This window comes from Dasypus novemcinctus, chromosome 11, assembly GCF_030445035.2.
Source record: "Dasypus novemcinctus isolate mDasNov1 chromosome 11, mDasNov1.1.hap2, whole genome shotgun sequence".
Lineage (NCBI taxonomy): Eukaryota > Metazoa > Chordata > Mammalia > Cingulata > Dasypodidae > Dasypus > Dasypus novemcinctus.
Window position 1 is genome coordinate 34,828,653 of NC_080683.1, and position 12,152 is coordinate 34,840,804.

At 41.0% G+C, this 12,152-nt stretch overlaps 1 pseudogene; it reads right to left on the bottom strand.

The window, feature by feature from the left end:
* Window positions 1–699: 699 nt before the first annotated feature.
* The window catches only part of LOC101416787 (kallikrein-10 pseudogene), a 55,921-nt pseudogene continuing 44,468 nt past the window's right edge, over window positions 700–12,152 (bottom strand).

Below are 12,152 nucleotides of genomic sequence, written 5' to 3' on the forward strand. Positions count from 1 at the left end.
TTACTTTATTGATATAATCTTCATTTCTAGATTCTCTTCAGGCCCCTCTCCTTTCTTTTCTCTTCGAGCTATAGCTCACCTTTAATATTTCCTGCAAAGTTGGTCTCTTGGTTACAAACTCTCTTGGTTTCTGTTTATCTGTGAGTTTTCTAAACTTGCCCTCTTTTTTGAAAGGCAGTTTTGCTGGATATGATTCTTGGCTAGAAGTTTTTCTCTTGCAGTATCTTAAATATGTCATACCACTATCTTCTTGCCACCATGGTTTCTGATGAGAAATCCACATTTAATCTTTTTTTTTTTTTTTTTTCAGGTCAAGTAAATAGGGAATATTTATTCAGAATTCATTGCCCTCTGTGTTAAATGCTTTACATAATTATCATAATGATTTACACATACACTATATCATAGGCTCATCAACATGTGAGATAAGCATTTCATTGTCCTCATTTTCCAGGTGAGGAAACCAAGGATCAGAGAAGACCCTTGGCCTGCCCAATATCACACAGCACGGAGTGGTGAAGGAAGTCAGGTCAGGCGATTCCACCGATCCGTGATGCTTTGATAGCTTCTCTTAAGAGATCAGGTGACGTACTTCCTCAACTCTCGAGTAAAATGCTGTCACCACTTTCTGCACTTCTGCTTCAATGCAGGCAGAAATCAGAAGTGGACAGGAGTATGAGGAGGGATGCTAACAGGTGGCAGAGGTTTGAGCAGGAGAGGGAAAGAGTCCAGTAGACTGTGGAGGAGGCGCAGGGACCTGAGATGGTGAAGGCACACGACATCTGCATCAGTTGGAGTGCATGGTTTTCTTTATCCAGGGGACATATTTGCAGACCTCGGTGTAGACAACTGGGTGCTGGGCAGAGCCGCAGGGGTAGGCACCAAATGAAACGATGCCCTGCAGTGTCCCATCACAGACCAGGGGGGCACCCGAGTCACTCTGGCAAGGGTCGTGGCCCTGGTCCATTCCAGCACACATCATGTTGTTGGTGACCACACCCGGGTAGAAGCCCTCACACTCTTTAGGGCTCAGGATAGAAACCTGGGAGCAGCTCAGACCCTTGTTGTACTTCACTCTGCGGGTGGCCATGGTGCCCCAGCCTGCAGCCTGGTACTGGTCTCCCGGCCGCGCACAGCGGTCGGGCAGGCGCAGGCCCTGCACGCGAGGCCCCGGCACGGCCGGCCTGGCCAGCTTCAGCAGCATGAGGTCGTGCTCGTGCCTGCGTCTGGGCAGAAGGCGGCCTGATCCCGGGCGGTACCTGGGGTGGCGCACAGAGCGAATGGCCCGACGGAGCTGCTCCCCCTGGAGGAGCAGCAGGTGGTCATCGCCGACTCGAGCCCACAGAGACTTGTTGTTCCAGCATTGAGCAGCCGTGAGCACCCAACTCTCATCCACCAGGACGCCCGCGCAGTGGAAGGCGAGGCCGTTGAAGAGGGAGACGTGCCAGGGCTGGGAGCCGCGCGCGCACGGGGCGCCGGAGGCCGCGACGTCCCAGGTGGTGTCGTTTTTGGGGATCAGCGCTGCCTCCGCGGCTGGAGAAAGAAAAAGGGTCAGAGCTGGCAGGGCAGGGGCTGGGTTTGGGGTCGAGGCGGGACCACGCGGAGCTGCGGCTCCGGGCGCGGCCGGAATGGGGGGAGGCGTTAGAGACAGGTGGAAACTGGGGCTCGCAGCGGGATGTGGCAGGCGCAGGAAAGAGCGGGAATTGGGGCTCGCTCAGAATGCGAAGCCACATTTAATCTTATTTGGTATCCCTTATATGTTATGTATTGCTTTTCTCTTGTTGCTCTCAGAATTCTCTTTGACTTTGGCATTTGACATTCTGATTAGTATGTGTCTCAGAGTTGGTCTATTTGGATATATTTGGATGGTAGTACATTGTGCTTCTTGGACATGGATATCTATGTCCTTCAATAGGGTTGGGAGGCAGGGGACTTGGCCCAGTGGTTAGGGCATCCGTCTACCACATGGGAGGTCTGCGGTTCAAACCCTGCACCTCCCTGACCCGTGTGGAGCTGGCGCACGTGCAGTGCTGATGCGCACAAGGAGTGCCGTGCTACACAGGGGTGTCCCCCGCATGGGGGAACCCCAAGTGCAAGGAGTGCGCCTTGTAAGGAGAGCCACCCAGCATGAAAAAAAGTGCAGCCTGCCCAGGAATGGCGCTGCCCACATGGAGAGCTGACACAGCTAGATGATACAACAAAAAAAAGAAACACAGATTCCCGTGCCGCTCACAACTACAGAAGCGGACAAAGAAGACACAGCAAATAGACACAGAGAACAGACAACTGGGGTGGGGGGTAGGGGAGAGAAATAAATAAACAAATATTTTTTAAAAAGTAGGGTTGGGAAATTTTCTATCATTATTTCTTCAAATATTCCCTTTTCTCTTCTCCTTCTGGGACACCCATGACATGTATGTTTGAACATCTATTGCTGTCATTTAGTTCCCTGAGGCCTTGTTTAAAAATTTCCATTCTTTTCTTCATCTGTTCTTTTGTATGTCTGCTTTCAGAGGCCATTTCTTCAAGCACACCAATCCTTTCTTCTGCCTCCTCAAAGCTGCTATTATATGATTCCAGTGTTTTTTTAATTTCATTTATTGCAACTTTCAGTCCCCTAACATCTGCCCTTTTTCTATGTATGCTTTCAAATTCTTCTTGTTGCTCATCCAATGTCTTCTTAATATCCTCAATCTCTTTAGCCATCTCATTGAATTTATTAAGGAGATTTGTTTGAACATTTATGATTAGTTGTCTCAACTCCTTTATGTCATCTGGAAGTTTGTCTTTTTCCTTTAATTGGACCGTATCTTCCTGTTTCTTGGTGTGGGTTGTAATTTTTTTTGTTGGTGTCTTGGCATCTGGCTTACTAGAGTATTTATTCTGGGTACAGATTTTCTCTTTAGTTTAGGGTTTCCTACCCTTTATTCCTTGCTGGTTATATAGTAGGATCCAAGGATGAAGTTCTTGCTGTAAGTTCTGGAGGCTTGAGCTACCCTCTTTGCCCCAGGAATTGATGAAACTTCTTCCAACTTTCTCCTTTGCCAGGGGTAGGGACAGAGCCACAGCTGTGTGTAATAACCCAAGTTGTGCAGTCCTAGTCTGTAGCTGCCCAGAGAGAATGATGAAGCTTCACTCCCCTTTCTCCCCTGCCTGGGGCAGGGATAGAGCTGCAGGTGTGGGCAGCAATCTACACCATGCTGATCCAAAATGAATGCAGTTGCCTTGGTAGACTTCCAACTATTCAGTCTATGCCAGCTGAATGTACGTGCAGTTACCCAAAGACGCTGGTGCAGGATCTGCCAGTTTCCTGCCTGCAAGACCTGGGGCTGAAGCCTACACTAGTGCTTCAGGCTGACCTGGGTGAAAGAAACTGGTCTCTACCATCACTGTGATTTTCAGTCAACCTGGCTTCCCCTCATACTGGGGGTGGAGAAAACATGGCAGCCAGACTCTTTCTGACCCTGACAGTTTCAAATTAAAGCTGTTCTTAGGGTTATACTTTAGCTAGCTGAATTTGCTAACCAATAGCTGAAGTTGGCTCCAACCATCTTTTCCTCCCACATTTTTGGGAAGTGGAGCTTCCAATTCCAGCAGTGGAATAGGTCATAAGGTGGTTTGTGCTGCCAGTGGAGAATGAGCACTGGCACCAGCCTCTGTGGTATGGATGCTCTAATTATGAATCTTCTCTGTAGAAGGGCAGTCTCCTCCTTCCATTCTTTCAAGGATGTTGCAGGATGCTCTTCTGGTCTCCTGGAGACCCCAAACAGGCACTTTAGACAGCTCTATTTCATTACTAACTGCCCTGTAACATGGCCTGATTCTAGGAGCTCCTTACTCTGTTGCCATCTGGCAGGTTGTCTAAAGATATGTTTTTAAAAATATATATTCTGCTGAACTCAGCATATAAATGCATTACCTTCCCTTTGGTGTGGGACATAACTCCTCAGGATAAGCCTCTCTGGCACTGAGGGATCACTACCAAGTACCAACTAGCACTGCAAGTGCAGAAAGACCTTTACCAAAAGGGGGAAAATGTAAAGAAAATGAGTTTACTTGGCTCAGAGGCTCAAAATGATTCTAGAGTTCATTCCTGAGGTTACATTTATGCATGTCTCAGCAGGATCCCATTGACTGAGGTAGTAAATACTATCTCAAATAGCAGCAGTCCTGAGGGCTCTGGAGACATCCAGACACTATAGTCAGGGCAGATAGCTAAGGAGTTTGGTGCCTTGCCAGTGGGCCCTGCTTTGGAATTTATGCTCCCCAGTGTGACAGAGTTGGACTCAGTTGGCTTTCCCTGAACATGGCTCTTCATCCTATAACTAGCACTAGATTTAATAGGTTTATATCCAAGAGAATATAATCTTTGGACTATCCATCTGCCAGCTGGGCCCTGAATCTCAATGCAGTTGCAAACCCTGCTCTCTAGTTCATTGGACTCAACCAGGACAACTAACAAAGAGATGATGAAGGACAATGATCAACCAAAGGAACTGAGAGTCTACAACTATAAGCAAAAAAGTCCCATCCGTCTGCCCAGTGGGTCATACCCCCTCTCAACTAGAGGTGGAGTGGGCATCACCACCCCAGAATCCTTAGGATTTGGTAATGAACTATAGACTAAAATAGACTTACTGGTATTCTATTATAGTATTATTGTGATTCTAGCAATGGAAAAACTTATATCATTAATGTGGAGCAGTGACCACTGCAGCTTCTGAGGGCAGGGAGAAGGACAGGTATAATATGGGGACATTTTCAAGACTTGGGGATTGTCCTGAATGACATTACAATGACAGATATAGGTCATTATATATTTTGCCATAACTGAAAAATTGTGGAAAGAATGTAAACTACAGTGTAAACTATAATCCATGCTTAGCGGCAATGCTTCAAAATATGTTCATCAATTGTAACAAATGTACCATACTAATGAAAGATGTTGTTAATGTGGGAAAATGTCAGAGGTGTTGGGAACAGGGCATACGGGAATCCCCTATATTTTTTATGTATTCTAAGTATCTCTAAAAATTTTAAATTAAAAAATTAAAAAAATAAAAAATAAAATATATTCTCTTGTGATTACTATGGTGTTAAAATTTACCATCCTACATATATAATAATCATATTTCATTAGATACCAACTTGTCAGTGCATACACATACACTGTTCCTGTACCTTATTGTCTTCCACCCTCTTATGTACTTATTACAAATTATATCTTGGTAATTATATTTCTAAAACCATAGATTTATCATTAATTTTTATGCATTTATATTTCAGCACCTGTAATTGGAAAGAACTGGAGATATTTACCAAATAGTGTTGACATTTATAATTACACATGTTTACCTTTGCCAGAGGTTTTTATTTCTTTTTGCCACTTTGAACTGCTATTTAGTGTTCCTTCCTTTCAGTAATGAAGAACTCTCTTTAGTGTTGCTTGTAGGACAGCTCTCTTGGTAATGAATTCCCTTAGCTTTTGTTTATCTGGGAATGTCTTAATATCTCCCTCATTTTTGAAAGAAAGTGTTCCAGTATATAAATTTCTTGGTTGGCAGTTGCTTTCTTTCATCACTTTCTTGTCTCCTCATATTCTGATGAGAAATCAGCACTAAATGTACTCAGTATACCCATGTTCATAGAATATTGCTTTTCTCTTTTTGCTTTCAGAACTCTCCTTTTCCATTTAACAGTTTGATCAGTATATAGCAGGGCATATTTTGCTTCAAGTTTATCCTGTTTGATGTTCTCTGGATATTCATATACATGTCTTTTGCTAATTTGAGGATTTTTTCTATTATTATTTGTTTGGATATTTATCAATTTATTATTTATTTTTCCTCCCCTCCTCGTTGTTTGTGCTTGCTCTCTGCTCTCTGTGTCTGCTCATTGTGTGCTCTCTGTGTTTGCTTGTCTTCTTTTTAGGGGGCACCAGGAATGGAACTGGGGACCTCCCATGTGGGAGTGAGGTGCCCAATAGCTTGAGCTAAAACTATTCCCTGCTTGTTGTGTCTCTCACTGTGTCTCCTCATTGTGTCATCTCATTGCATCATCTCACCATGCCAGGCCACCACATCATCCCACTGTCTTGTTCATTTTCTTTAGGAGGCATTGGGAACTGAACCTGAGATCTCCCACACTGGAGGTGGCACCCAACTGCTTGAGCCACATCCATTTCCCATCTTTGGATACTTATTTTGCTATTTTCTCTCTTTCTTCTCTTTCTGCAAATCCCATAATGTCTATCTTTGTATGCTTGATGGTGTTCCACTGGTGTCTTATGTTATTTTTGCTTTGTGTCTTTCATCTTTCTACTCCTCAGCCTGACTCATTTCAGTTGTCTTGTCTTCAAGTTTACTCTTTCTTCTGTGAGCTTCAATATTCTGTTGAAACCCTCTTGAGAATTTTTATTGTAGTTATTTTTGTCTGCAACTAAATCAGCTCTTTTGGCTCCTTTCAAAATTTCTTTCACTGTATTGACGTTTTCGTTCTCACATTGTTCATTCATTATTTCTCTGATATCCTTTAGTTCTTTCTCTGTGATTTCCTTCATCTCCTTGAGCATATTGAAAATCTTTTTTTATTTTTATTTTTTATTTTTTCAGTCTTAAACAGTATGCCCATAGCTAGTCTTCATTGATGCTTTCTGGATTTTAATACTCTTCCTTTAGAAGGTCCATTATTTCCTGTTTCTTTGTTAATATTGCAATCTTCTGTTGCATGCTGCACATTTTAATATTTTAAAATTTTAACTCTGAGATGTCTGTTCCTTGAGACTGTATTCAGCTAGTGATAATGAAGCAGGCTAGTAAGGTAGGGAATTGATAGATGGATCTGGAATCTGGCAAGAAGTCCACATGGACATCAATAGCCCCCAAGATGGCTACTGGAAGACTGTCCTCAAGATTCTGCCATTCAGAACAAAGACTTCTGGGAGGCAGGAGAAGCCCCAGATATTCCCCAAGGACTTTATCACTGGGGCCTCATAGGGGACTGATGGGTGAGGTACTCAATCAAAACAGCAAACACCTGCCATTAGTAAAGGGGTAGAATAATTAATGATTCAAAAACCGGGTGCAAGTGCTGAACGTTCTCTCTTACCTCTGGATCCCGACTCTGGCTGCCTCCTCCCCCATTTGGATCACTATGCAAGTAAACCTGGGGATTTATAATCTATAATGGGGAATTGTAGTCTATAAATCAGCCCTCTTTATCACTTTTCAGCCTCTTCCTTTTCACCTGGGACCCATGGTCTGTTCTTTCTCCCATTTCTCATCCTTCCTTGTTTGAATAAATTACTGGCCTAACTCACCTGATGTGCTCTTGAAATTCATTTCTGCAGCATAGTCAAGAACCTAGACAAAATTCAGTAACGATATGACAGATTTCTTGAGCTAACAAACCAAAAAAAAAAACATAAGCAAAAAATGCTTTTCACGATCTTTGCAAATTAGCTTTGCCTTGGCTGGTTCTCTCCTTCATAGATCAGCCCTCTTATCAAGAGGGTCATCCTAAACAAATGCAAAGTGCAGGATTCTCCCGGTCTTCCCTGGGCTTGTGTCCTATCTTGGGGTTGGTGCTTGCTGGTGGCATTAGGAGTTCCTTGTTTACAGGAATTCGAATGCTCCTTCTATTCTCCAGGATACAGATATCCCTCTCCTGGGTATTCCTCTGCAGAATGTAATCATGTAAGCTTCTGCCCTAAGCCACTCCACTCAATTGTTTCTTACTATGCTTTTGCTTTGCTGAGCTACTTTTACCTGGAGGGAAAGTTTTGGAACCGGGTCATGCTGGAGAGGCGTTTCTGAAGTCAGTCTTTCCTATCAACCTTTGTCCAGGCCCCCATTGTTCTGAAGGAGCTAATCAAGAGCAGTTATCAGGACTCAGGCTATATACTCCTGGATCTTAGGGAACTAGATTTTTATATCCCACTCTGGCACCAGCAAACTGCAACAGTACCTTACTGCTGACTGTTGTGAGGTTGGGGAATGAGTGACTCTCCATGCCAGAGAGTGTAAATCACTGATATTCTGAGAAAACACTGGTATTTACCACAGATCATAAGTCTCCTTCTCCTGCTTTTCCCTGGATGCTCTATATGTTCTACTGGGCTCTCAAGTTTTTAAATAGTTGATTCAGAGAGTTATTGCCTGTTTAATAGTTGATCTCATTGAGGGACTGATTCCTGGAGTTTCCAGCTTCCCCAAATCCTCTGATACTACTTTTAAAATATTTCTTTCTATGTGAAATAATCACATGAAATAAGTCCTACAATCACACTTTGTTTCTCTAGTTCCTTTCTGAGGCCAACATACAGAGAGGGGCATTAGAGTCTATGTCTCCAGCATTCTCAAGGATAAAAATCCCTTCTCTTGCCTCTGCTTCCATCCACTTCAATCAGTGCCTCAGTGATGATGTCATTCCTTTCCTTGATGCATCAAAACCCTCCCATTATTTTCACGACAAAGGCCAGCCTTCCAAACTGGGTTGTTGTCAAACTTTTCAGCCTCAGAAATTCCAGTCTAGGTTCCTGACATTCTGAATTCACTTCTTTCCTGGACACATAGCTTCATAGAAGTGGTGAAACTGACTGGAATACTCTTTCCTATCCCTGTCTTCATCCTAAAAACCTCTGTCTTCTTCCACATCATCAGCCTGCTTCTCATTCACCCTGTAGGTTTTAGCTTAATTACCATTTTCTCAGAGGCGTGATCCTTTGGCTAGGTTAGGGTCCCTGTTAGTCGTGTGTGAACTCCATCACAAGCCTTCCAAGTTGATGGGTAGTTCTATAAGGGCTGGGACTACATTAGTCTTATTTACCACTGTGTCCTCATCATTTAGCACAGAGCACGGCACTTTGCAGGCAGTCAAGAAATATTTGAACCTGAAAGCATAAATGAAGGAAGGAGGAATTGTGACACTCAATAATGCTCAATAAATGTTAGCATATTAGTCATCTGAAGAAACTGAGTTTGCAATACAAATATAGTGATTTGGTTGTGAAGTATGTCTTGTAGATTCTTAGATTTTACTAGTCAGAATAATTTCTCACATTCTACGTTTTAATGTAAAAGTCTACTCTAAAAAACTTGCTTCTTAACCAACCAGAAATACAATGTTCTCTTCCATATCATTCAGCAAGATTGTTTCATATGGGTTGAATGAAATAGTGGCAGATCATGAATATTAATAACAATCTTCACAGCCTTCAAAACAAATTTCTGACTTTTCAAAACTTCCTTTTTTATGGCAGGTATCCTCTTTTTAGGATGTAATTTTTAATCACATAGTTGATTTGTAAGAACTTATTTCCCTTTAATTTGTGCGAAAACAGTTGTTTTCAAATAGGATACAATGTCTATGGAAAGGAAAGTAAGTATAACGACATTGTGGTTAGCAGAGAACTAGCATTTTAGGCACCAGCTTTACTTCTGTAAGCCAGAGGATGGGGGGACAGAATCTGAAATCCTCCTCCAGAAAAACACTTAACACTCTGGCTTCTAAGAATCCTCTTTTAATTTAAAGCCACCATTATTTTTAAAAATGCCTTTGAGCTACTGGCATCTTATATATATATATATATATATACATATATATATATATTTTTTCTTTTTTCTTTTTGGAGGCTGCAACCTGAAACCACTGAAGAGGAGCAATTAATTATCAAAAATTCTAGAAAAACAGAGAATTTGTCTTTTGCTCCTTGTTCAGATTTTACAAATCCAAGGTTCAGAGAACAGTTTTGCTTAATTTATTTTTTAATCTACATGATTTAAATCCACCCAAACAGCCTTTATTCATGTTCAAGGCAATTTGTAAATATCTGTAACTAACATATATTTGAAATCATTGCTCACCAATACATTAAGACACTGTTTAATGTTCTGAAAATAATTTAACATCTAACCCATAAAGTCAGCTACATGCTAAATATCATTATTATTCACTCAATAGAAAGTCACAGCATAAAGAAAATACCTTTTCACTTAATAAGATTATTTTCTCATCCTATTTTACTGAAAGGTATAATTCTTCTCTAAATCACAAGGCATACTGCTGAAAATCTCAGGATTTTATAGCATATTCTTAATCTATACCTTTTTTTTTTTTTTTTAGCAATTGGTGAATGACTAATTATACTTCATTTCAGCGAAGCTTTATCACAGGGATTGTGAAACCACTGTGGCCCTACGAACATGCTTTAAAAGTAATGTGAAGACTAGGAAGTTTATTCTGTAGAATCTGAAATCAAAGGCTCAGAATTTAAGATTCAGGGTTAGAGACATTAGGAGTTAAAGGGCTCTATTGTAATCTAATTCAGACACTTTTCTTTCCCATGGAGAAAATTGTGGTCTTCAAATCTTGAATGGCTTTCTTGTCAATATCACGTCACCATTCTCATAATAATCATTGCCATCATCTTTGTCCTAACAACCACCTGTCAGAGAGCTACTACGTGTCAGATATGTGTTATTCATTTAATACACATCTAATTCTCACTATAGTTAGAAAGTTGATAGTCATTGCATCCTCATTAGAGAAGATAAAAGTAAAAAATCCATAGACTCATTCAACGCTCTTTTCACAATGCCTGACTAGAAAGCACTATTATGATTCCAATGTGGTATCTATCAAGGGTAGCAAAACTCACATGCTTTCCAGGGCTAGGCTGTTCTCATAACTGAGTGAGGTGAAGTGGAATTGAAGTGAAATGGAGCACTCAAGTCCCTTAATCAGGGGCAGTGACTCTTCAGCTCTCACCAAAGGCCTGCCATGTGTGAATGTGCATCTGAGGTTACAGATTTTCTGACTTCTGAGGAGAAGCTGGACACCTGGATGTTTGAGTGTGTGTGTGTGTGCATGTGTGTGTGTACTACTGATCTTTGAACGCAATCAAATTCATGTTAATAAAAAATGTGGGGGCCGTTAGTATGTTGCAACCTCTGTGTTATTAATGAAATTCAACCTCTATCTCCTAATTGATAATTTTGGATAACAGTTTGTGTGTTTTTTGTTTGTTTTTTACTTTTTGGAGTCCTTAAAAGAACATTACTAGAAAGTCATTTGAGGCACCCTGTAAACAGGGATATATGTGACATCCTTCCCTCTTGGAGCAAAAGCATCTAAAGAGAAACAAAGGGGGCTAGAGAGACCCAAGAGCATTCTCCCATCCTTCACCTAAAGGTGGTCTCTCTGAGGTAGAAAACTGAAAGTGGCTAAAAGGACTCTCTCAGCTCAGCTCTGGTTATTTTTAAAATATGGGCACCTATAAATTAAGATTGGTTTTGAAACTTTAAAGAGTAAAAATAAGCAAATTCTCTCACAAAGATGGGTTGATTGGATGTGCCTGCTTTCCAGACTACTTGATTGCATGGTTTTGCTCCCTGTCCCTCCAACCCCCCTCTATTCAGTTAACATGCATATTTTATCTCTGAAGTTCTGCAACCAACTTTCTGTGATAATTTAAAGAAAAGTTGGTCTGGGAATGAATCAACTGACTAAAGTTTGCTTATATATGGAGATATTTTTCTGCTTGCCTTTTTGAGCTTCCCTTACTCTACCCCTTCCCCAAGTTTTACATGATCAGACCAAAGTTTACATTTGTATTTAATGTTTTTTTCCCTCCTTTGCCATTTTAAAAACTTTACTCCTACTTTGTGCTTTGTTTCTTACTTATTTCTGTCATCTAGGAATTCCACAGTGAAGAATCACTTTTCTCAAATCTCATCCTCTTTAAATCTTCTGAGGAAGCCTCAAGCATTCTTAAGATAAAAATGACTTAAATCTTTAGCTACAATGATAAATCAAATTGTATAGTACCTTATTCTAGAGAAATCTTGGTAGTTACTGATAAGATTTCATGTCATTGTTTATGTTGGAAAGTAATTGGAATAAATTTAAAATCAGTTCAGCAATTTCATATCAACTTTAGCATACATTTATATTAATGTCCAGTTCTAGACTTTGGGGGAATGCAAAACCTTTCTGCCTACATAGTAGACACTAATTAAAGAAAAAATCATATATTGCATATAGACATCATCTATAATTATTTTTTTCTTCTGGAAAAGAGAGATCAGGAAGAAACAAAAATTCTTATGTGGCAGTTTTAAATTATTTTATGAGTTCCCAAAAGAGAAAGATTA